This window comes from Podarcis vaucheri, assembly GCF_965113315.1.
Source record: "Podarcis vaucheri genome assembly, chromosome: 8".
NCBI classification, from domain to species: Eukaryota; Metazoa; Chordata; class Lepidosauria; order Squamata; family Lacertidae; genus Podarcis; species Podarcis vaucheri.
Window position 1 is genome coordinate 30749638 of NC_138766.1, and position 27772 is coordinate 30777409.

The following is a 27772-nucleotide window of genomic DNA, read 5'->3' on the forward strand; positions in this document are numbered from 1 at the left end:
ACCTAGAGAGCATCTTAAAAAGCAGAGACATCACCTTACCAACAAAGGTCCGTATAGTTAAAGCTATGGTTTTCCCAGTAGTGATGTATGGAAGTGAGAGCTGGACCATAAAGAAGGCTGATTGCTGAAGAATTGATGCTTTTGAATTATGGTGCTGGAGGAGACTCTTGAGAGTGCCATGGACTGCAAGAAGATCAAACCTCTCCATTCTTAAGGAAATCAGCCCTGAGTGTTCACTGGAAGGACAGATCCTGAAGCTGAGGCTCCAATACTTTGGCCACCTCATGAGAAGAGAAGACTCCCTGGAAAAGACCCTGATGTTGGGAAAGATGGAGGGCACAAGGAGAAGGGGATGACAGAGGTCGAGATGGTTGGACAGTGTTCTCGAAGCTACCAGCATGAGTTTGACCAAACTGCGGGAGGCAGTGGAAGACAGGAGTGCCTGGCGTGCTCTGGTCCATGGGGTCACGAAGAGTCGGACACAACTAAATGACTAAACGACAACAACATATAATCATGGAAGGTGCACAATTGCTTCGAGATGGAAAATGATGTAAGAAGTCAAACAAGAAGTTGTTTTGTCTCTAGCACTGACTGCCCACTTACACCTTGCCATTGGGAATGTTTAGTGGTAAAGGATTTTCTCTCCCTTTTTCATTTTGCCGAACAACAACGACGAAAGCATTGCCATTCTGCAAAATGTAATGTACAGGTTTAATAGGGTTGTACTCTTTGCCTGATATCCCAGGAACAAACAAATGCAACGGAGAATTGCTGACACACTAGAAACCTGCTAGTTCAACATAAACGACTCCCTGTAAATAAATCTGATGTAATTTCCCTATACATCTTGAGTACAGATTTCAGCACTGCACACACGGCATTAGAAAGAGCATTAAGAGGAAACAAATCACACTGCTACTTCCTTGGTATGTTAAAACACAGGTTTGCTCAGTCTCAAATGTGCAGCATCAGGGCAAACATGATTGCTAAAGACTATTGAAGTTGGGAAATATTTCCATAAGAGACGCGATAATCAGCCACAAATAGCCACTGCAGTCCGAATGCAGAATTGCTCGGGGTTACAGAAATCCAGTTACAGTGCACAGGCAACAGTTTTTTTCAGTCCTTTTGATCAGAAGATAGCATGAAGTGAACAAGAACTGGGCTCCTTAGAAGAACGCACTGTTTCTCTGAATTTTCTCCACCTGATGGCTCTAGTGGGAGGGGAAGAACCCGGAGTTTGCTTGGACCAATCAGCATGGGGGCAACTGTGCAATATAAAAGGCTATGTTGCTTCCCAAGACCTCCTCTTCCTCTTTTGAAGCATCATGCCCTTGGGACACTGTGCCTTTGGGGGCCGAGTAGGATTTTTTTTTTTTAGGTGCACCTCAAGTGGCCTCTGGCACCCTCGCCATCTTTTTGCCTACTTCAACATGCCCTTAATTTGAATAGCTTACAACAGGTACGTCCAACAGGTAGATCGTGATCTACCAGTAGATCGCTGGATGTCTGTGGTAGATCATTGGCTCCCCCGAAGAAGCCCAAGAACTTCAGCTCCCCTTAAAAAAGCTAAACATTTTAGCCCTGCAGCCCATCAAAAGAAGCTCAACAACTTTGACTTTAACCCCCAAGGGGTAGATCACTGCCAGTTTTTAACTCTGCGAGTAGATCGCAGTCTCTTGGGAGTTGGCCACTGTGGCGATCACACAGGGCTCCCGGACGTTTGATGGTCTATTGACCCTGTGCTACCACTGCGATTGCTTTTTCCGCTGCTACCACCCCGTATCTCACGGGGACACATGGAGTCCAGTCAGTTGGTAGCATTAACAAATAATGAAGTTTATTTTTAAATGCAGGAACAAGCTTATGGTTACAGTTAGTATTTCTTGGCAGTTTCTTAATCTTAGTTCCTAACAACTTCAAACTGATTATTCCCAACTATCTATCTGACTCCACCTAACAATTCCTCTCACTCTCTCACAATACAACTCTACCAACCCACATCTAATCCTCCCTCTTCCTTCTTCAACTCCCAAACCTCAACTGACTTTCAAAACCTCCCACTCTAACTTTTACTCCTCCCTTGCATTCCCACTGGCCAATCACATTACACTCATTTTTAACACTTTCCTTATAACCCACCTAGGAGGCAAACGCCACAGCCACCCCTCGCTTATGACATGTCTGAGTTTTGATTTGGCTGTTTTGAATTAATTGCAATAGACATTTACTGCAGGCAGGTAAGAGGCCTTGTGGAATTTTGTACGAACCAGAGTGATGTGACTCGCCAGACACTCAGCTGAAAAGCCAAGTGACTGCATTTTGTGCTTCCTGCTATTTCCACATGGTCGTTATTTTTATCTTATTTGAAAAATAACACCCCATTTTCTCTACAAGGCACTAATTTCCACTAATAACAAGCTCCCCTGATAATAAAATATAATCATACAAAATACAGTGCTACTAAACATTAAACCAGCATGAAGCGTGGAATACTCTGTCTTCAAGGGCTGCCCTACATACACTGCATTGCGGCAATAAAATCTCAAGCTTTACAGCATCCAAATAACTGCAGCTGAGCTATATTTTTCCAGAAAAGCTGAAGCTGGGAAAAGGGGCTGCCAGTCACAAGCACCTTGTCTGCATCCTCATATCTCAGCATGTGAAACTGACCCCACGTGTTGTTGTTTAGTCGTTTAGTCGTGTCCGACTCTTCGTGACCCCATGGACCAGAGCACGCCAGGCCCTCCTGTCTTCCACTGCCTCCCGCAGTTTGGTCAGACTCATGTTTGTAGCTTCAAGAACACTGTCCAACCATCTCGTCCTCTGCCATCCCCTTCTCCTTGTGCCCTCCATCTTTCCCAACATCAGGGTCTTTTCCAGGGAGTCTTCTCTTCTCATGAGGTGGCCAAAGTACTGGAGCCTCAGCTTCAGGATCTGTCCTTCCAGTGACCACTCAGGGCTGATTTCCTTCAGAATGGAGAGGTTTGATCTTCTTGCAGTCCATGGGACTCTCAAGAGTCTCCTCCAGCACCATAATTCAAAAGCATCAATTCTTCGGTGATCAGCCTTCTTTATGGTCCAGCTCTCACTTCCATACATCACTCCTGGGCAAACCATGGCTTTAACTATACGGACCTTTGTCAGCAAGGTGATGTCTCTGCTTTTTAAGACCCCACGTATAGAACCCGAATCTAGACAGTGAGCATCAACTGCAGTATCTGAGCTATCCTGAGCAATTTTATTCCCAAACTGCTTTGCAGATATTTTGCAGCAGGCTGGCAAACTTTCTGACATACCTCCACCCAAACTATATTTCAATAGACCTATCACAACACCAAAAAATGCTGATGGCCGCTTCTATGAAGGTGCGGTGGAGGGGGGGGGGAGAAGTCTCTTCTCCTTCCTTCACTGCCTAAGAGTTAAATAGCTATATACATTTGTGTAGGCAGCTGAAGGCAGTCCTGTTTCGGGAAGCTTTTGATGATTTATTCCACCCCTCTTTGTTTTATTTGTTTATTTGCAGGGTATAAGGATTATTATTACTATTATTATTACTATTATTATTATTATTATTATTTCAGCATAATTATGTGCTCCCTCTTGTGTTTGATCACGTTCACTTTGCAACTATTCATTTCTAATTTGCATGCTGCTTTTCTGCACTGTTATACACAAGCCAGGTGACAAGCTGCAGAAATGACGAAACATGCTTCTAAGATCACACATCCTATTATAATAATCCGGCTTCTGCCACTTATGCACTAGCCATCATTCAACCTGATTCATCGCCAAAAGCTCCCTAGGGAACCGGAGTGGGGGGGGGCTTCCTGAGCTCTGCAGTGCTGCAGAGGGCATTTAGGAGTGACTGGGTCTATGGGCCATTCCATCGCATCATCCCATAATGAGATCAGGGCCTCATCAGGACCACCAGCCCTGTCAATCTGGAAACCCTCCAGAGCATTCTGGAATCCTTCAGATCTCATTCGTCTCCAAGGCTTAATTGCTCCTGCAGGAGGTTACTGTCACCATCATTTCAAATCTCACCAGGAAATGGTCTGACTGTGACAATGGGCTTATCACACCCTCCCCCCACAAAAAAAAAAAAAATTCCACTCTGTTGCAAAAGTCAGATCAAGTGCCACCCTACCCATTGTGGGTCAGTGATGTGTTGAATCAGAGATAAGATAACTGTGTTGGTCATAAATAGGTGTTCCTTGGATAGAAAGCTAACAGCTCAGGAAAAAAGGTACTGGTGATGGTAAAAATATTTATAAGTTTGTCAGAAAAAGTGTTCTAAATATAGTTATGATCAGGTGCATTCCGTAACTAAAGTGTAGCAGATATATTAATCAAGCTTTGCTTGAGACCTCATGGTTACACAACTAATTGTGTGTGTGTGTGTGTGTGTGTGTGTGTGTTACATTACACCTAGTACCCATTGTCAGCACTTTGGCATCCAGCCCTTTAAGCCCATTTAGGAACTGCCATATCTTTGGCTTTCTCTCTGACCTCTGGACAACCCTTTCCTGTGCTCAAATCTCTTGACACGTTGCCTTTATACTGATGGAACTCCTTTGCAAGGAACACGCAGACCAGCCATAACTTTGGGCACATTGTCCCCAGGAGCAAATGGCATGCTGGGATGCTAGCGCTTCCCTGACCTCCTGGCGGCTGCGTTGCTGCTGCTCACCAGGAGGGGGAGCAGTGAGAATGTGGGGAGGTTGGCATGGTGCAAATTCACCTGCAGAACTCCTGCCGGGGCATTTCCTCCATGCTGACCTCCTTTCCGCCTCACCTCTCCCTCCCAGTAAACAACTCAGTTGTTGGAGGCCAGGTGCGTAAGTCCTGCCCCTCCACCACGTCATCCGCTGCTGATCGTCCCCCTCCCCATCTCTTTCCCCCTTCGTTCAGCAGTGACAAAAGCAGTGGCAGCCAGCCCCAATGCTACCCAGCACCTACATGCTTGTTAGGCCTTGCTGGCCTTATAACTTTCCCCAGTATATTGGGCGGGCTTAAATGGCCAGAGCCAAGTGGTGTTTTGCCCCTGTGAGGCTCAGGGCATGTGTAGTGTCTGCCTACACTCCCTATTGTCCTCTGCTTAAACGGGCTAGATTTATTTACGATCCTCCTCCTGATGTATTCATCGCCAGGCTTGCAAACACCTAGTTAATCCATTTAGGCCCCCTCACCTCTGTTCATCCGCTCATAAACCTATTACCTCTGAGGTGCCGTGCTCAGAGACACAGGTGCCAGCCTGGTGCACAAAGCCCAATTGAGTTATGCGAGCAAGCTGTGGGGGGACCCCTCGCGTTCATGATTCAGGCCCGCACGGGGGAATTGCTTGCGTTACGTGGCAGAGCCACTTTATTAAATATCGATTTAAATCACAGCCTTTAATAAAATCTGATCGGAGACCCCTTTTCACCTCCCCCCTTCCCTCACTCCCCCTTCCATCCTCCATCCCCACGCTCTGCCAATGGGGCCTGACTGGTGACAGTGGCGGCTCCGAAATAAATAGTTAGCAAGCAGCTCGATGGCAAACCCTTATCAACAGTAATGAGGCATTTGTGATAATCGAGTGATGAAATGTAAATGGGCAGTAATGAGCACAATTACATCCACTGGGGAACCATCAAAGAGGCTTCTTTCCTCAGATAGATGAGCTGTTCCATTTGTCGCTGTCCATTGCTGGCTATGCTCAGAGAGCAGAGAGGCGGGAGGAGCTTGCTGGGAGGGAAAGAAAGAAGGGAGTGTGTTAGCAAAACAGGCTTGCTGACAGTCAGGTAAAGAGAAACACACACCAGAGTGATTGCCTTTCATGCTACCTTAGATGGTTATCCTTTCCCTCCCCGCTTCCCCCACCCCTCCCCTGCTCCTCTAACTTGTGGTCCTTAGGGATGATTCGATTTGCCGAAACGTTTGAAAACTGCCTCATTGGTGCTAACTAGATTAAAGCCAAGCCTATGTCTGTCTGATATACACTGGAAATATGCAGGGTGACTGCAATTGGCTTTCAGCTGGAACCGAGCTCCAGAACCCTGGGATGGTTGCCAGGGCTACTGCTTATGTCATCTTTGCGAAGCAAGGAGCTGGCAAGGAGAAATACTGACAGGCACAGGAAACCGGGTAACTCAGCACTTCGGTAATCTTGACTGCTCAGTGTTAACAAAAATTGGTGCCTGCACGGTAGGAAAGTAATGCATGATCAAAGTGGCCTAATCCTGTCCTGGATTAAGGCAGGTAATTCCTGTGACTAAATAATTCTTGATACGAGGAAAGAAACACACCAGAAAGGGGAAATTACATAGAGCACCACATTTTGGACCGTTGCCTCATTTATTTATGGGTGCTGGTGTAACATTGTGGCCAGGAGCCAGGAAGCAAGAAGAGCTCAGTTTGAACCTCATCTGTCAAGAGTTAGGTCACCTTTGCTTATCCATAAGTCTCTGAGTCCCCCACCTCCATCTGCACAATGCAGGGACTGAAACTCACTCTCCTACCTTGCAGGGCTGTTGTGATGGGTTGCAATGAGATGACGAATGCGCTTTGAACGTTGCAGTAGATATTGCAGGCACTTTGAAGGTTTGAAAACATTGTGCAAGCACCAGGAGTTTTTGTTATTGTCATCTTATTTATATGTAAAGTCCGTAGCAGCCCAAAGGCTTGGGGGATAGAAATAAAAATAAAAATGCATATTCCCATTCAGATATTGTTGCATTGTTGAATCTTCCACCTCTCATATCAGCCCTCTCCACAAGCTTACACCCAGTTCACCCTCTATTCTCACATCTCTTCTGACTCATGACTTCAGCTACGTGGGGCTACCTTTGAAGGTGACCCGGAAACTGCAATTAATCCAGAATGCGGCACCTAGGCTGGTGACTGGGAGTGGCCGCCGGGACCACATAACACCGGTCCTGAGAGATCTGCATTTGGCTCCCAGTATGTTTCCGAGCACAATTCAAAGTGTTGGTGCTGACCTTTAAAGCCCTAAACGGCCTTGGTCCTTTATACCTGAAGGAGTGTCTCCACCCCCATCGTTCAGCCCGGACACAGAGATCCTTCTGGCGGTTCCCTCATTGCGAGAAATGAGGTTACAGGGAACCAGACAGAGGGCCTTCTCAGTAGTGGTGCCCACCCTGTGTGAAGGAAATATGCAGCTATCCTATCTTTAAAAGAAGGCAGCCCTGTTCAGGGAAGTTTTTAATATCTAATGCTGTATTGTTTCTAACACTTGATTGGGAGCCGCCCAGAGTGGCTGGGGGAACTCAGCCAGATGGGTGGGGTATAAATAATAAATTATTATTATTATTATTATTATTATTATTATTATTATTATTATTATTATTATTACCCCACCTGACCAGCCCATGCTCCACTTATTTTTTTTGTCGGCCCTACCATTAGGCAAAGTCATGTGATGGATTCAGAAGGCAGGTGCTAGGGAGCAGTAGAAGTACCAATTTCTATTTATTCATTCATAAACATATTTTTATACTGCTATTTCATAAAAATATATCAAAGTGGGTTACAACCAAAGTACATTAAACCATACAGTAAAAACCACACAAAAAAAGATTGAAATCAGATATCAGTAAACCATTCTGGAGAGATGTTTTCACCTATAACTAGAATTGTTACTCAGGATTATTACTAATTTTTTTACGTACTTTACCAGGATTTTAATCTCTTGGCCTAGTCTCAACAGAAATGGATAATGCAGAGACCGTATTTGTTTGCAGGTGTAAATCAAGTGAGACATTTTCTCTGTTACTATGGATTCAAGAGCTGCCTTAGCATCCATACGCACATGAAGTTGCCATGCAAAAACAGACCTGCATCCAAACTGGAGTGTAAAGTATGCACTATGTGTGCTGAACAAGAAAGTACTCACACTGTGTTGTCACAAGGCGTAGGGTGCTGATGACACCAGCACTAAAGTGCAATGTGCTTTCAGATGGATCCCTTAAATCAGCTGAGCGACTGGGATGTAGAAAAAGTGATGAAATCACATCAGGAAACAAGTGAACTACATACTGCAATAGGGCTAGGTGAGAGAGAAGGAAGATGACAAGAGACATCTTGTCTGGAGGACACCATGTCAGACATAGTACTAGCTCTGCCTTCTGTACTATTGGCTGAGGTGAATGGAGTATCACACTTGAAAGCAAAGTATGCAGACCTTTGGTCTGGTACCCAACACTTGTAGTGTGTGCATCACTGTGGACAATGCACACTTAGTTATAGGTATGGAAATGCCCTTTGATTAATCACTTCTTGTCAAATGCTTGGCATCTTTCACATGTGCTACTCATCCAACAACTGATCTACAAATGGGTGCCTTGAATAAATTGAGCTAATATTACATGATGGTACTCTGGGTAACTCTAATCATATCATCCTGCATAAACCACAATAACTGATAGTGATGTTCTTAAGTCATTCAAAACGTTCTAGCGAATTGCTTAAAGTGATTTCAAAGATTGAAGGTTCCATATTGTGAAATTAAATGGATAATGAGCCGAAGACCAAACAGATCCTCCAATGTATTTGTACAGTGGTACATTGGTTCTCAAATTTAACCCATTCTGGGAGTCCATTCAACTCCCCAGATGGTTTGAAAACCAAGGCGTGGCTTCTGATTGGCTGTAGGAGCTTCCTGCACTCAATCGGAAGCCGTGTTGGACGTTCAGCTTCCAGAAAACGTTCACAAACCGGAACACTTGCAGCGTTCAGGAGCCAATTTGTTCAGGAGCCAAGCTGTTCAACTACCAAGGTACCACTGTATTTGGTTGCAAACTAGGTCCCTCCCTATGTCTTGATGAGGTGCCTTTTGAAATTTGCCCCAGCTCTCCAGCTCCTGTATTATTGGCCTACTCTTAATAAGATTTTAGTGTTCCCTTCTGATATGGGTGCCACTGAACTGAATGATAGGCGTTTCTGGACAAATGAAAGGAAGTACTCAGGCAGTGCAAGTTATACTATGGAATTTGCTGACCACAGAACTTGGAGATGGCCACCAGCTTAGATGGCTCTAAAAGTAAATCAGATAAATTCATTAAGGAAAAGACTATCAATGACTACTAGGCATGATGATTGCATGCTACCTCCTGAATCACAGACAGCATAATTGGACAAAAACGATGAGAAAGGGCTATTGTGCTCATCTCCATCATGGAGATGAAACATCTGGTTAGCCACCTGGGGATGCAAGATGCTGGTCTGACCCTGCAGGGCTTTTCTTAGGTTCTTATGCTTGGCATCTTCAGTGACTCCACCAAGAACATTTATATTTATCCATATTTGTTGTGCTGTGAGAATCGCATGGAGATGCAAGAGAAATAGGTATTTTTGATAACTAAAGTTCAGAGAATGTGGCTTTAACTGTATTTATGAATCACCGAGGTCTTCTGCTTATTGGAAATTCATTAGCTATTAAATTATATTGGCTATTGACCTCAATCCTCAAATGTAAGCAATAAGATTTCAATTGCACTGGTTTAAAAGCATTAAACTGTAGCAGCTGGCATTATTTCTGCTCGCTCTCATAGTCTTCTGTGCATTCCACTTGATCGTAGCATTTTAAAGAAAATGACGCTGTGTTAGGCATAATTTCAGAACTACCACCTTTTATGACATACTATTCACCCAGTGAGCTCATGGCTTGTTGTGAACAGTAGTGTCTGGTTGCTGAAACCTGGTGGCCTAACATGAGACGGCTCTGTTATGCTAGCATTTCCTCTTGAATTCTTAAGACAGGAACTATGTCATAGGGAAGTCACAGGGCTGATGCAAAAATGGCAGTCTTGTGTTAGGTTCTCCTCTGCCACTACATAATATGTAATACAACTTATTTCTTTATTACTTTGTGTCCTCCTGACATCATTATGCCACATGCCCTGGACTAGGGCAACAAGATGCATTGTGCAGTGATGCCATTACATAAAGGTAAGTACCAGCATTGTAGTAGTAGTAGTAGTAATAATAATAATAATAATAATATACCCCGCCCATCTGGCTGTGTTTCCCCAGCCACTCTGGCTGGCTCCCAATCAAGTGTTAAAAACAATACAGCATTAAATATTAAAAACTTCCCTAAACAGGGCTGCCTTCAGATGTCTCTTAAAAATATGATAGCTGCTTATTTCCTTGACATCTGAAGGGGGGGGGCATTCCACAGGGTGGGTGCCACTACCAGGAAGGCCCTCTGCCTGGTTCTCTGTAACCTCACTTTTTGCAGCGAGGGAACTGCCAGAAGGCCCTCGGCGCTGGATCTCAGTGTATGGGCTGAACGATGGGGATGGAGACGCTCCTTCAGGTAAACTAGACGTTTCAAAGACAGAGGAATTTGACGTGGTTTGGTGACAACCTCCTCTGTTTCAAAACATCTATTTATGCCCTTAATCATGGACCTGACCAATGTCTTATGTATGGATGGTAATTTATCTCATTCTTCTGAAATAGAAGCTAAAGGTTAGGATAGTTTCAGTGATGGTGGAAAAGGTCCCTCCTCCCTGTGATGAAATAGGCCAATTCCCCCCTCCCCCTGTTTAGTAAAATCTGGAGCACAGATCATTATAGTGCCTTTGGCAGCTAATTTGAACATCAGTGACTCAACTTTGAGAAGGAGCTTTTTCTGCCCTAAAGAATATCTCAGAGTTTTCCGACTGCAGTAATTGAAAAATCCCCAAACACTCGCTCACGGAGGAGATGCACATTACTGCAGGAACAGTCTACAAATTGTAAAGTATTCAATTTACATTCCCACCACCTCAGGGCAGTTGAGAAGAATTTATATCTTCAGAAACCTTTGAACTAACAAAAGATAAGATTCAACAGCAAAGTCTACTTGCATAAAGATTTTTTTATATTTTTTTTAAGCTCCCTTCATTTTTGTTCTGAAGGAAATATCTTGTTGAAACTGAGGTTAAGGTCATTTACCTGGAACTTACGAAAGCACTGCAAAGAGCAAGAAATGAGTTGTGGACATACTTGTGATTCCTGAATTGTGGCTAATCAGGGGAGCTTTTCATGGTTATCCAGGTGTGGCCGCCACATCAAATGGCCACTGGACATCATTGTGTATGGGTAGCCATTTTGTGTGTGGAAGCAACATCCATGTGGTGTTCAGGTCATTTTAAACACAAGCTGCCCTCAACATTTCACATCACAGCATTTAGGCCCATTTAGTGGTTTTTCTTAAAATTAAGTCCAAAAGAAAACAGTTAGGCTGTAGAATGTATTGCTTTGCAGATAAATCCAAAATTTAATGCAAATTCTATTCATTTCCGAACACGAAAGCCAAAAGATCCCCATAAACAATGTCAATGCAGTTATTTGTTAACAAGTGTAAATAAAATGAATAATCATTAACGATAAAATCAGTTGTATTTCCATGATGGATTGTGTCTGCTAAAAGATTGCATATCTTTTAAGAGTCAATGGAGATTCTTTTCTGTAAATTGCAAATCTTGAGATCATGAAGGAGCTGCTCGGTTATGTTGTTTTGCCATTGTGATGTTTCTCTCATAATTTGTTGTTGTTGTTTAGTCGTTTAGTTGTGTCTGACTCTTTGTTACCCCATGGACCAGAGCACGCCAGGCCCTCCTGTCTTCCACTGACTCCCACAGTTTGGTCAAACTCATGCTGTGATAGCTTTGAGAACACTGTCCAACCATATCGTCCTCTGTCGTCCCTTCTCCTTGTGCCCTCCATCTTTCCCAACATCAGGGTCTTTTCCAGGGAGTCTTCTCTTCTCATGAGGTGGCCAAAGTATTGGAGCCTCAGCTTCAGGATCTGTCCTTCCAGTGAGCACTCAGGTCTGATTTCCTTAAAAATGGATAGGTTTGATCTTCTTGCAGTCCATGGGACTCTCAAGAGTCTCCTCCAGCACCAGAATTCAAAAGCATCAATTCTTCGGCGATCAGCCTTCTTTATGGTCCAGCTCTCACTTCCATACATCACTACAGGGAAAACCATAGCTTTTACTATACGGACCTTTGTTGGCAAGGTGATGTCTCTACTTTTTAAGATGCTGTCTAGGTTTGTCATTGCTCTTCTCCCAAGAAGCAGGCATCTTTTAATTCCGTGGCTGCAAAATTATTCTCATAATTTACATATGTACATATCACCTCATATCCACTTTCCTTATGAACCAGGGGTGGATAACCTGAGACCTTCCAGAAGTTGCTGGACTACAACTCCTCTCATCCCTGACCATAGGCCATTCTTGCTGAGGTTCCATGAATGACTAGAGAGCCTTTGCTCCATTGCAAAATTCTTCAAAATCATTTGAAGAACTACTGTGTTTCTGTTTGCACATTGTTTTGAGAAGTGCAAAAAAATAGACTCTCGTTAAAACACAAACTTAATTTCTTACCCATCACCAAATAAAATTTACTCGTGGCTGAATCCCACTGAAACCAATAAAAACAAATTGTCCATAGCTTACTCAAGACCGTCTGCTTTTAGTTGGGCATAATTAGGATAAACTTTTGCTAGATTAGGGTGACAATGAAGATCTTCTTAAATTCTGTTGCCATAACTTCTTATTTGCAGGAAAGGTGATATTTTTGCATCTCTCACTCCAACAAATCTGAAAAGTCCTTGTCCCATTAAAAAATATGCTGCAAAGTTGGGAGTTTCTTCCAGAAGAAAACATTTGAGGAATTTTAAAGAATGTCTAGGCATGTGGACAGATCTGTCAATTCTGGTTTCTCTCAGTTTATCCTTTTCCTAGGGACCTGGCTACATTAGTGTTGTTGTTGTTGTTGTTGTTGTTGTTGTTGTTGTTGTTGTTGTTTAAAAAAGCATTTTAAATGCATTGTAACACTGTGACACCAGATGGCGCTGTAGAATTCCATCTTTCGGCAACGTGATTTCCCATTATGAGGTTTACAACTCATTTTCCTGAAACATTTTTTGATGTGTCTAGATCCAGCCTTAAATTCAGTTCTTCACATTTCCACATCCGTTTCCGAGAGAGAGAGAGAGAGAGAGAGAGAGAGAGAGAGAGAGAGCGCGCAGTTCTCTTGAAATCCACCAGTATTGGGGTGCAATTTTTTCCTCATATACACATTCTTGTAAAGCAATTTTCCTTAATATACCACATTTTTTATATTATTCTCACTAATATATACAATTTATGCACACTTTACCCCAATATATTAATTCTGAACACATTACTTGTCTGGAAAGCTGCCCAGCAAAATTTGGAGAACTGCAGATTTCAAAGAGCAGATGTGTTTCAGAAAGAGTGAATTAGGTGGGCTCGCCTTTAAGTGCAAGTTGAATCTAATTTCTCCCATATCCCTAGGATCCTACTGAAATTTTTCAGGACCATTATTGCATACCCTCAGGTTGTTCTCAGATTTTACTGAAGGGTGTGTGTGTGTGTGTGTGTGTGCGCGCGCGCGCGCATGCCTATTACATCACAGGGCAAAGCAGCCCTTCCTACCACCAGGAAGGCTTCTATGCCAGAAGAGTGAGATAAATGCTTGACAATGGATAAACACTAAGTTCATGATTAAGGACAGAGAGAAAATTAGAATCTTCTGCAGCGTTTTTCAAAGTGGTCTCTGGGTGAGTGTGAATGGGCTCTTCACACAAACAACTCTACAAATAGCTGCTTATGCAGTCCAGGTGTTCTGTAACAACTGCATGCCAGTATATCCCCCCCCCTTTGTTTCATTGCCATTTGACCTCACTTATTACCTTTTCCCCTCCCTGTACCTTGTAATTTGTTAATCTAATTTAGGTTCAGATTTTCACTTTAGCAACCCTGTGGATCGGGGTGCGGTGGTGTAAAGTACGATCAGATAAACATTGCAGATCCGCTGTTGTAATGGAAATGACTTGATTGGTCTAATGATACATAAAATTATTCTTTCATTTTCCTGCAGAAAAATAATATAAACTTTGAAGAAAGAGGAAGGAAAATACAATACTCCAGTATAATACCTAGAAAATAATATGGATTACAAATCACATAAAAACAGCATTATAATTCTGTTGGTAAAGCACTGAGACTTGTTTGACTGAGACTCCTAGGGTGCCTATTTCCTTCTCTAACTGAAGACGGGGACTCTTTCTAATTTTGTCCAGCCCACTTAGTTTTCAGAAAGAATTTTTAACCTCCTTAGCATTTTGGAATAAAGATCATAGTTTCTTAGCCTGTGCATGTGACCAAGTTAGTGTGTGCATGCATACATACCCACACAGCAAATACACATGTGTACATACACATCTGCCACCTGAGGAGCACACACCATGCATCTGATGAAGTGGAGTCTAATCCACAACAGTTTATGTGATAATAAAAGATACTTGCAGAATTGTACTTTTGTGAATTCCAGGATTTGATTTGCACCTGCCAGACTCAGAAGCAATTCACCGTATGGGGCAGAGATGCAATGCTAGCTTCCTGGCAGGTGAGCTGCTTGTCAAGAGATAGGTGCAGTGCAAACACACGAGCAGAGCCAGCCTAACACTCCTGCTGGTGTGTTTGCACCATACTGACCTCCCTGTCACCTCTCCCCTCTATTTCCCCTCCTGGTAAGCAACAGAGACCCACCTCTCAAGAAGCTAGCATAATAAGTGCCCAAGAGCTGCTTCTGCCCAGATGAATTTACAGACTATAATATGCTTCTTTCGTACGTCCCAAATGCAGTTGTGGACTGAAAAATATACCTCAATATACACTTTAAAGTGTGCTTTTGAGAGAGTTCAATTTGGGGACAAAATGTGTGGTATTCAATTTAGAGTAGACACATTGATTTCAATAGTTTTACTCTAACACCCAGCATGTTTAAAAATATGCATTTAAATATATATTTCAATGAATGTTTTTCAAAGGATTAAAACAAACACTGATTAATGCATAAGCAGATGGAAGTGACTTATGGGTGAACATAAGCAAAAGTGATTTAGACTAATAATAGACTAATTTGTCCATATTTACCACAGTATATCTGTTACTCTGTAGGATGCCAGAACCCTCTTTGTTGTTTCTGAGTCACAGGTATGGGTGTGTTCAGTCTGGTGGACCATAACTTTTGCATCCTTTATGATAAGTATACTTGTTGTTCATCAGCTAGTGAGACCCAGCTCAGAGTTGCAACCTGCTGCGCAAGGGGCCACATGAAGGCTGTCATGTGAGAGAAAGTTGTGCGATAAGTGGTTTGTCTGAAATGGCCTCCATTGTGGTTCTGTTGATATCAGTCGTGTCATCATGTATCAAACAGATCTTGGCATATCCTGAACTTGAAATCTTCAAGACCCAATACACAGACAACTTTGCTTAACTCTGGTGGAGATTTACACCTTCACTTTTCCACCTGACCAGTTAACAACACAAATATTATACTCCCTGTCCCTGTTCTCTTTCTTCATTCATTGCCCATTTCCTTCATCTCGTGTGCCCTGAAATTATTACCCTATGGTTTATTCACTCCTCCCTTTTGTTCCAAGTGTTTCACTTCTCTCCATTCCTCTCTCTTTTTAGATCAGCATGCATGTTTTACTGAGACGAAAGGTTGGGGTTTGCAGGTAAAAAGGTAAAGGACCCCTGGAAGGTTGTTGTTGTTGTTGTTTAGTCGTTTAGTCGTGTCCGACTCTTCGTGACCCCATGGACCAGAGCACGCCAGGCACTTCTGTCCTCCACTGCCTCCCGCAGTTTGATCAAACTCATGCTAGTAGCTTCAAGAACACCATCCAGCCATCTCATTCTCTGTCGTCCCCTTCTCCTTGTGCCCTCCATCTTTCCCAACATCAGGGTCTTTTCCAGGGAGTCCTCTCTTCTCATGAGGTGGCCAAAGTATTGGAGCCTCAGCTTCACGATCTGTCCTTCCAGTGAGCACTCAGGGCTGATTTCCTTCAGAATGGAGAGGTTTGATCTTCTTGCAGTCCATGGGACTCTCAAGAGTCTCCTCCAGCACCATAATTCAAAAGCATCAATTCTTCGGCGATCAGCCTTCTTTATGGTCCAGCTCTCACTTCCATACATCACTACTGGGAAAACCATGGCTTTTACTATACGGACCTTTGTTGGCAAGGTGGTGTCTCTGCTTTTTAAGATGTTGTCTAGGTTTGCCATCGCCTTTCTCCCAAGGAGCAGGCGTCTTTTAATTTCGTGACTGCTGTCACCATCTGCACTGATCATGGAGCCCAAGAAAGTAAAATCTCTCACTGCCTCCATTTCTTCCCCATCTATTTGCCAGGAGGTGATGGGCCCAGTGGCCATGATCTTCGTTTTTTTGATGTTGAGCTTCAGACCATATTTTGCGCTCTCCTCTTTCACCCTCATTAAAAGGTTCTTTAATTCCTCTTCACTTTCTGCCATCAAGGTTGTGTCATCTGCATATCTGAGGTTGTTGATATTTCTTCCGGCAATCTTAATTCCGGCTTGGGATTCATCCAGCCCAGCCTTTTGCATGATGAATTCTGCATATAAGTTAAATAAGCAGGGAGACAATATACAGCCTTGCCGTACTCCTTTCCCAATTTGGAACCAATCAGTTGTTCCATGTCCAGTTCTAACTGTAGCTTCTTGTCCCACATAGAGATTTCGCAGGAGACAGATGAGGTGATCAGGCACTCCCATTTCTTTAAGAACTTGCCATAGTTTGCTGTGGTCAACACAGTCAAAGGCTTTTGCATAGTCAATGAAGCAGAAGTAGATGTCTTTCTGGAACTCTCTGGCTTTCTCCATAATCCAGCGCATGTTTGCAATTTGGTCTCTGGTTCCTCTGCCTCTTCTAAATCCAGCTTGCACTTCTGGGAGTTCTCGGTCCACATACTGCTTGAGCCTTCCTTGTAGAATTTTAAGCATAACCTTGCTAGCATGTGAAATGAGTGAAATTGTGCGGTAGTTGGAGCATTCTTTGGCACTGCCTTTCTTTGGGATTGGAATGTAGACTGATCTTCTCCAATCCTCTGGCCACTGCTGAGTTTTCCAAACTTGCTGGCATATTGAGTGTAGCACCTTAACAGCATCATCTTTTAAAATTTTAAACAGTTCAGCTGGAATACCATCACTTCCACTGGCCTTGTTATTTGCAGTGCTTTCTAAGGCCCATTTGACTTCACTCTCCAGGATGTCTGGCTCAAGGTCAGCAACCACACTACCTGGGGTGTACGAGACATCCATATCTTTCTGGTATAATTCCTCTGTGTATTCTTGCCACCTCTTCTTGATGTCTTCTGCTTCAGTTAGATCTTTACCACTTTTGTCCTTTATTATGGTAATCTTTGTACGAAATGTTCCTTTCATATTTCCGATTTTCTTGAACAGATCTCTGGTTCTTCCCATTCTGTTGCTTTCCTCTATTTCTTTGCATTGCTCGTTTAAGAAGGCCTTCTTGTCTCTCCTTGCTGTTCTTTGGAAATCTGCATTCAATTTCCTGTATCTTTCACTATCTCCCTCGCATTTTGCTTGCCTTCTCTCCTCCGCTATTTGTAAGGCCTCGTTGGACAGCCACTTTGCTTTCTTGCATTTCTTTTTCATTGGGATGGTTTTAGTTGCTGCCTCCTGTATAATGTTGCGAGCCTCCATCCATAGTTCTTCAGGCACTCTGTCCAGCAAATCTAAATCCTTAAACCTGTTCCTCACTTCCACTGTGTATTCATAAGGGATTTGGTTTAGATTGTATCTTACCTGTCCAGTGGTTTTTCCTACTTTCTTCAGTTTAAGCTTGAATTTTGCTATAAGGAGCTGATGATCTGAGCCACAGTCAGCTCCAGGTCTTGTTTTTGCTGACTGTATAGAGCTTCTCCATCTTTGGCAGCAGAGAATATAATCAATCTGATTTCGATGTTGCCCATCTGGGGATGTCCATGTGTAGAGTCGTCTCTTGTGTTGTTGGAAAAGCGTGTTTGTGATGACCAGCTTGTTCTCTTGACAGAACTCTATTAGCCTTTGCCCTGCTTCGTTTTGATCTCCAAGGCCAAACTTGCCAGTTGTTCCTTTTATCTCTTGATTCCCTACTTTAGCATTCCAATCCCCTATAATGAGCAGAACATCCTTCTTTGGTGTCACTTCGATAAGGTTTTGTAAGTCTTCATAGAACTGGTCAATTTCAGTTTCTTCAGCACCAGTAGTTGGTGCATAAACTTGGATTACTGTGATGTTAAAAGGTCTGCCTTGGATTCGTATCGAGATCATTCTATCATTTTTGAGACTGCATCCCAGTACAGCTTTCGCCACTCTTTTGTTGACTATGAGGGCCACTCCATTTCTCTTACGGGTTTCTTGCCCACAGTAGTAGATATGGTAGTCATCCGAACTGAATTCGCCCATTCCCGTCCATTTTAGCTCACTGATGCCCAGGATGTCAATATTTATTCTTGCCATCTCATTTTTGACCACATCCAACTTACCCAGGTTCATGGTTCTTACATTCCAGGTTCCTATGCAGTATTTTTCTTTACAGCATTGGACTTTCCTTTCGCTTCCATGCATATCCACAACTGAGCGTCCTTTCGGCTTTGGCCCAGCCGCTTCATCAGCTCTGGATCTACTTGTACTTGTCCTCCGCTCTTCCCCAGTAGCATGTTGGACACCTTCTGACCTGAGGGGCTCATCTTCCAGTGTCATAACTTTTATATGCCTGTTGTCTTTGTCCATGGAGTTTTCTTGGCAGGGATACTGGAGTGGCTTGCCGATTCCTACTCCAGGTGGATCACGTTTGGTCAAAACTCTCCACTATGACCTGTTCATCTTGTGTGCCCTGCTCGGCGTAGTTCATAGCTTCTCTGAGTTCTTCAAGCCCCCAGTCAAAGGCGACTATGGGGTTGTGGCGCTCATCTCGCTTTCAGACCGAAGGAGCTGGTGTTTGTTCATAGACAGCTTTCCGGGTCATGTGGCCAGCATGTCTAAACTGCTTCTGGCATAACGGAATACCATGACAGAAACCAGAGTGCACGGAAACACCATTTACCTTCCCATCACAGCAGTACCTCGTTATCTACTTGCACTGGCTTGCTTTCAAACTGCTAGGCTGGCAGGAGCTGGGACAGAGCAACGGGAGCTCACTCCATCAAGGGGATTCAAACCGGCCACCTTCTGATCAGTAGGCCCAAGAGGCTCAGTGGTTTAGACCACAGCACTACCCACTGTGTGTGTGTGTGTGTGTGTGTGAGAGAGAGAGAGAGAGAGAGAGAGAGAGAGAGAGAGAGGGAAAATATATATAAACCACAGTAAGACAGACATCTTAATAAGTTGTATGCGCTGTGCAGAGAAGGTGTCACCTTTAGGAGAGGTCTTGCATCATTTCCCATTACAAGTCCCATTACAAGGGGTCACCCAACAGAAAGGTAAGGAATTTGACCAAACCAATTAAAAGAAAGGATATCAATCGCACACGCCCCACTCCAAAGTCCCCCCCCCCACTGAATTAGTAAACAATTCTAATTGTTCTGTGTTCAGTATCAATAGCAGCTAGGGTTACAAGGTCTAACACCTCATTCAGTTCAAGTAACTAGTAATAGACACACTAGCACTATTCTTGCTATGTAGGAAGTGGTCTTTCCCTTCCTGTGCCCCCCACCCTGTCCTGATCAAAGGCCATTCCATGTAATTGCTGATCTAATGATATCCTTTCACTTTGACTGGGTTTTGCATTTGTACAGGAAAGGGGGGGGGATAACAAAAGAAGGAAGGAGAAACCAATTTTATTCAAGCCTCCCTAGAACGATGCAATTACCCATAAGAATATCCAATGCTGATTATTGTGTGGAAAACTAAAGGAAGGTTTCTAATGCAATCATGGATTTTGCGTTGTTTGGGTGTGTGTGTGTGTGTGTGTGTGTGTGTGTGTGTGTGGTATTTTTGTGAGGTTTGTGTGTGTGAGAGAGAAAGGGTGGTGGTATAGAAATTGATAAATGTTTCTATTAACTAATAACCCAGGAATCAACAGTCTTATAAAACTGGGTTTATTCAGCCCAGGAAAATTAGGCAATCCATCATGACTGATTTGTTCACGTTTTCCCCCTGCAAATAAGTGAGATGAAAACTTTAAAACCAATAAGATAATGCACTTAACAAATTCAGCTGAGAGAGATGGATAAAGTAAGACGCCACTGGCATCGGTTAAGGAAAATCTGTCGTGTTTCCAATTATTTGAGCAGATTTTGTATCCCCCATTTGCTGCCAGACTGACTGCATCCCTCTCTCCCCCCCTCCGCCACCACCCGCCACACTTTCTCCCCTCTTCCAAACCAGATCATCTGATCTTAAATCAGAACAAGCTCATCATATCGCACTATGAAAGGCCAACAGGGGATAAATGACACCAGATGTTATATGAGTTTTCTTTTAGGCTTTCATTGCAGCCTTGCTGCATTCCCCATGCTGCTTTTTACTTGTCAAAAACTAAAATGTGCTTTGATAGATAACAACCCCATTTTCTTTCCCTGGCTGAGCTTAGAGAATGCTATTAGGTATTACTATTGATGGTGCTTAACTGGGGAACACAAGCTGAATGCTAGGACTGGGACCATGGGATACAAAGGTGTGCTGGGTTGCCCCCACTGCCGTTGCTTATTCCCCTGTGATACGTGTTGTCTGATCTTGTCGAGGATAATCTGCCAGGTGATTTTACAAAATGTAAATTCAGAGGACGCTGCCACTTAGGGAAGCACAACGGGGAGAGCGGGGGAATGGAAAACTCTTGCCAGGATCTTCAAATGTCCCTTGGGAAACCTTAAGACCAAATTGATGTAGATTTAGCAGCATGTAGGTGAGATAAGAAAAGATTTCTAACTCTGAAAGACAAACCAGTTTGCTAGGCGTACTCTAAAGCAGGTTCCCAACTTGACCAGAGGATGTAATTACCAGATGGTTTGGCAACTTTGTTTCTGCTGCTGTTTCTGATGTTAAGAGCTGTTCGACAGTGGAACACGCTCCCACAAGAAGAGTCTGAATTTGATATCCCGCTTTATCACTACCTGAAGGAGTCTCAGAGCGGCTAACATTCTCCTTTCCCTTCCTCCCCCACAACAAACACTCTGTGAGGTGAGTGGGGCTGAGAGACTTCAAAGAAGTGTGACTAGCCCAAGGTCACCCAGCAGCTGCATGTGGAGGAGCAGGGAAGCGAACCCAGTTCACCAGATTACAAGTGTACCGCTCTTAACCACTACACCACACTGGCTCTACCATGAGAGTTGGTAGACTCTTGTTCCTTGGAGACTTTTAAGCAGAGGTTGGATGGCCACAGCGGTGTAGCCAGCCACTTGGGTGCCTGGTGCGGGGCATGGGGGCAGGGTGAGCCTCTTCGACGCTTGGAGCCTCTCCACCGCCTCCCCCTCAGCTGTAGGGCAGCTGAGGGAGAGGCAGTAGGCAGGCTCAAGTCCTACACTGCTGTTTCAGGCAGCACAGAACCTACAGGCGCCTAAGCCGCCACATCACTCCTAAAAAGTTTCGTGAGCCCAATTTTTAAAAAAACTCCTTTTGTCACGCCCCCTCAGTGATGACACCGCACCCCCCCCCCTTCGTGTCCCCTTCATAGCTGTCAACTTTCAAATTTGAAAATAAGGGATCAGCAGCCTCACCTGTCCCAGGCAGAGTCTACAGGATATCTAACAATCCGGGATAGCAGTGGGAAGCAGCAGGAAATGGCGCTGGAATAAGGGAATTTCCCACAAAAAAGGGAAGGTTGACAGCTATGGTCCCTTTCCTCCGCCACTGGACGGCCACCTGTCATGTATGATCTAGTTGAGAATCCTGCATTGCAGATGGCCTGCAGGGTCCACTTCCCACTCTACAGTTCTATGCCATCAGTCTCCGGCCTTACGCTAGACGTGTCAGTGTCTAACAGTTAAGCTATGTACACATTCACACCTTGAAACGCAGCAAGCTCGTTCTTCAAATGTACACACCGCACCTTAACTGAGAAGTTAATGGGACTTAGGTTTTCAAATTGGATAGGTGCTGGTTTGACGGAAAATGCATCAACCAATTGGGTATACTTATGACTGGAGGAGCGGCTGTTCCTCTGCCCCATGCACACCCAATGTGCACATGCACCTCAGTTAAAAGTGAGCAGGATATTCACATTAATTGAATGAACTGCTATGTCCCTGGCTGAGGCCCTGAAGCAATCTGTAAGAGTTCATCGCTTCAGAAAGCTGACACAAAGCTGAGTGAACTGCAAGTCCAGAAATGATTTTAGCAATGTTTAGACCTTTTCCAAATTAAGCTAGGATTCAGGAATGCAGAGCCAAACAAATTCATAGAAAATAAAGGCATGGAACTGGGCATATCTGTGCATCCATATTTGTGTAGACTAGGCACCACCAGCTGGCATTATCAGATAGCTTCAGGAACCACTGCCAGTAGTGAGGTCTGCCACGGACATTGACACCAGCCGGAGCTGCTTCATCAGGCTGCCATGGTTATGCCTACTATCTTAGTTTTCTCAAAATTCAGTGGCTTAAAAATCCAGCCATTCTGGGGCATTGTGGGTAAAAAATGGCCACGGCCACAAAAATATGGCAGCCACCATGCTTTTTTCTTTTACCCACAATGCTCTGGAACAATGGAACTTCTGGAGGTGCTGCATTGGGGGGGGGGAGTTAAAGACGGTCGCCTTCAACAAGGGGCCCCCAGTCCTTGATCTGCTTCTGGCTTCAGGAATGAGCAAAAACTTGAACTTGTTTCCCTGCATCTCAAAAACCAGCATGTACCACTTTGGTACTATACAAAATACAGAAATGCAGAGATCTGCCAATGGACAAATATGCATGGGGGGAAAGCTGTGACCCAAATTCACGGAGGGGATGGAGACATTCAACCCATCCAACATGATCAGAGAAGGGTGTTTTGATGGGTGAAGTTTACACCACTACACACACACACACACACACACACACAGAGAGAGAGAGAGAGAGAGAGAGAGAGAGAGAGAGAGAGAGAGATTGACCTGAACTGTTGCTCTGCCCCTATTAAATAGCTGAATTATTGGTTCTGATTTGCTATGGTTTGAGATGTAGAGCATCAGTGAGCATATTTTCTGCTCTTTGGCCTAACTGAACTGCTGGATTTGCTTTGGTGCTAGCAAGGTCTGCTTGAGCAACCTCCTAATGTGATTATAATATCTACTCTTCTGCTTGTATTGTGGTATTATTTCTTGTTATGTTCTCTGAAGCAAAATACTCCCAGGATATTGGCTGCAAGAAGCTGCATTGTAATCATTTCAGAAAGTTAAAAAAACACACACAACCCAACCTCAAACAAATACAGTCTACATTAGTTCTGTTTGAGGTCACAGGAAGAAATCCTGATTTTCCCAGCATATAGATATTTGCTTTTGCGTCTCCTTTCCAGCTGAGATTGATGCCGGCAAGTAAAGGGATTTGAATGCATATTGGCCTACTCTCTTTGCTGCTTTGATTTGCCGGTGAGCCAAGCAGAACACAATTAGTGCATATTGACACCTTTGCAGGAAGTGCTCATAAGGGAAAATAGGAAATTGAAAACGGCCTTTCAAAAGATGGGAGGAAAATCCTGCCTTGCTTAAATAAATGGAGAGAGGGAGAGAGGCAGTGAAATGCTCCGTCAGGATATTTGTATTTCTATATCATTTAGGAAAATCCTATTATAGCTTTAGCCACAGAAGCATTCCTGGTGTGCAAGATAGAGGCAGTTCATAAAAATACATAGTGTTTTGCAGCGGGAAAATAGGACAACCTATTGCTTTCTGTGGATGGCTGCGTTACACCCCAGTTCCCATCAATAGAACATAATCTCATTGCAGCAAGCGGTGCTCAATATCAAGGAAACACAGGTACCATAAGGTACTGCAGACTGCCAGATACCTAAAGGACACAAAGCTTTGTGTTATAACAAGGGACAATACCTCGGCAACAAGGCTTTGTACCGTGGAGTGGCACTGCATAGGTGTATGTTTGCGTGTCTATGGAGTGCATGTTGCTTTCTTGTCTTCCCAAACCGTATCTCTAATTCAGCTGCTGCTGCAATGTCAGCCATCCAATGAATCCCTCCTCAATTAGTGCCAAATTAGATGCCTGCTGTTAGTGGAGTCCTGCCGCACCCAGAGTCCTGGGACCACGGCTTCTGCACGCGTGGCAATAATATGTAAACCGGGTCGCCTCCTGATCACATCATCTTCCGAAAAGGAAAAAGAGAAAACCCTGTGCACATTGTGTGTTTCACTCTTTTTCCATCAGTGCAAAAGCACCAAAAGGAGAGTTAAGTTTGGTTGTGCAGCTATCCCAATGATTAAAATATAATAGGCTAATGAGATTACAAAAGCTGATTGTGAACAAGACCAATTGTGTTAATTGGAGCCTCCTGAATGGCAATTTGAGCTGCCGCTGCTGCTGCCGCTGCTGAGTTTTGAAATATAATCAGTTTTACTAATTTTATCTGATTTCTTAATGAAGCTTGCCTTGAGCAATTGTTCTATGTGTTCTTTAGCAAACAGCGTGTGTCATAACTGCTGACATTAATCTTGATTACTTTAGTTAAAATAAATAGTTTTACTTGGGCGGCTTTCAGAAAATACATTAGGGGTGAATGTTATATGTTCAGGGGTGGGTGGGAGAAAATGGGAAGATCTTTTTATATATATCTGACTTTTTTAAAAAAAACTGTTTGGCTTTTAATATTTTGTTTGCCAAGGATCGAAAGTGAAGTGCCTGTGTCTTAGGTGAGAGGAGCCTTTGTAATTGCTGCTTTGTTCCGTTCCTTTATTTCCTGCTGTTGGGAAGTATAAAAGGTGTATCTATCCCTAAACAGTTTAGCTCTCCCACCACCTCAGCCCCACTTCTTTCATGGTGAAAGAGCCTTCACTAAGCTGAACATCAGTGCCATTGAACATGCAACTGGCAAGAACTCAGAAGCCAAATAATATTAGCGGAAGCATCGAGAAACGGTTTGTTTATGCAAAGTTGGCACACAAGTATTCTGACTGTTTCACGCTCCAGCTGCTAGTACTAACACACCCGACTATAAAAGTGCTTTCTCATAGAAGTCATTTATTTTTTATGTGGGATTAATGTACTCAGGATGGTTCCGTAAAGCACAGAGTGACACGAAGCCACCAGCCAAAATTAACGCTGCAATATATTAAAGGGAAACTGGAGCTTAGCAGCATGATCCAAGCTATACTTACTCAGAAATATAAGCAATGTTTTCAGGGGGAAATTGCCAAGAGTTGGTTCACCCATGCGATGCGATATCTGTGGTGGTCCATTCACACAAGCAAGCTGTCATGTGAGTGTTTGTTTATCACATACATATATTACCCAGGGCAGGTTGCAAAATAACAAGCAAACAAAAGTTTATTAATTGGGGAAAGTAGCCTCAAAATATTTCAAATACTGCTGTACCTTGGTTGATGAACGAACGTCTTGCGATTCGAACGTTTCAGCTCCCAAACGCCACAAACCCAGAAGTGAGTGTTCCGGTTTGCAAATGTTTTTGGGAACCTGAACGTCTGATGTGGCTTCTGTGGCTTCCAATTGAGTGCAGCAAGCTCATGCAGCCAATCAGAAGCCACATCTTGATTTTTGAACATTTTCGGAAGTCGAAGCGGAACAGTTTCCGTTCATCAACCAAGGTATGACTGTAATCAAAACCACAGACTATTATGTTTACATGGGTGAGTAAATCAAGAATTCCTCAGAGTTTTAGGCAGTGCTTTTTTCTGGGGGTACGTAGGGGTATGCATATCCCTAAACATTTTGTGGATCTAATGGGAGAAGAAACTAAATTATTATTTTTTGAAAATTGTTTCTTCTCTAGCACGGTGAATCGTCAGTTCCATTGCTACCCCCGATGGCGGCCTCATTTCCTGTCATGCTGTTAGCACTGGTTTCAGATAAAAAGGCATGCCTCAGCATGTCTTTGACACATATACAGTGTTGGCACAAGATGCACATGTAGAGGCAGGGAGTTCTGAAGCCTGGGTGCCACCACAGAGAAGGCCTTCTTGCACACCAGTGCCCAACAAAACTGCTGAGGGTGGTGGAATGGCTTAAAAGACCCACCACACACTAGTTTGCATGGGAGTAGATGATCTTTCAGGTATCCAGGACCCAAGTCATTTAGGGCAATATATGTCAAAGTCAGGGTTTTGAGCTGGACCCAGTTGCAACTATGAAGTCCCTAACAACTCTCTCAAAATTGGTGTAATATGAGATCTACCAGTCATAATGAACATGTACCTGACAATTAGGACTTCCTTCCTTCATTGGACTGGCCATGTTGTGCAGATGCCTGATTATTGTCTTCCAAAGTTACTACTCTATTTCAAACTTTAAAACGGAAAGTGCAATGCTGGTGGTCAACAAAAGAGGTTTAAAGACTCTCTCAAGGCAAATGTTTAAAAATGTAGTATAAACACCAAGAACTGGGAAACACTGGCCTGCAAGCACTCACTTGGAGAACAGCCTTTACCAAAGGTTCCATGGACTTTGAAGATGCTCAAACTCAGGACGATAATGAGAAACGTGCTAAGAGGAAGGCATGCTTGGCAAACCCTCACCATGATCAACTCCCACCTGGAAACCTATGTCCCCACTGTGGAAGGATGTGTGGATCCAGAATTGGCCTCCACAGTCACTTATGGATTCACTGTTAAAACCGTGTTCATGGAAGACAATCTTACTCGGCTACAAGTGATCGCCGAAGAAGAAGACTTCCAGGTATTCATTCAGATGAGACAATGTCAACAGGTGTAGGTAGTGTGACAAGCTACACATATTGACATTTCTTCTTTAAAACTATTAAAGGAGCAGAAGCCCTGTTCTCTTTTACATCTGCCCAGCCCAGTCTTACATCTAGGTCAGAGATTCAGGACTGTTACATAAGGCAAGGACTGGTTCAGACATGCATTTTCATCACTTGATTGCTTGCATGTGTGAATGTGGCCCCATGGATATACCACACCCTAATTAGGGGCAAATGGTGCATGTGAGCAGCATCATGGTTGCAGTTTGGAAGCACATGAAGAAGGCAGCAGCTCCATGTGGCAGGTTGTTTGTGTAAAGCTGTTGCTATTATTATTATTATTATTATTATTATTATTATTATTATTATTATTATTAAAATGTGTATACCACCCTATACCGGTCAGTCTCAGCGTGGCTCACAACACATAGTTACAGTATACAAAGCACAAAATACATAATAAAATACAAAATAAAAGTAGTTTTAACTGCTCTAGCAAAACCTGTGGGGATAACCAGGGGTTGTTGTTGTTGTTGTTGTTGTTGTAAAACTGCTTAACTTGCCCAGAGAACCATTTCACATGAACAGCCTGCAACCCCCTGCCCCATTAAAAGTTTGCAGAATAATTACCAAAACATAAAATCAGTCAGTGCGTCTGCCCTTCACTGTATGGCAGATGTAATCAGTTGACTGGCACTTCTGAACTATTCCACTGATAGTTACAGAATGCAGAATTTATAGGAAATAGCCTGAGAGACAGCTGAGAAACTGAGTGTTAAAATCAACTACGTGGATAGTGTCATTATATAGTTCAGTCATTCCCTGGCACTGGACTCTAATGGCAATAGCTTAAAGATCTGTTTATTACGCACACAGAAACTGCTCTTCAGGGGTTTTTTTGAGCATGAATGAGGAGAACTGGGTTCCCTTACCTTTTTAAAATTAAATAATATTTTTTGTCTGGCAGGGCTGGAATGGGATATACACCTAATGCCTGAGCCAAAATTCCATCTATATCTGTAAGCAATAAAACTGTGGTCATTTCTAATCCAGACCATTGTCTGCTTTAGTTTATTA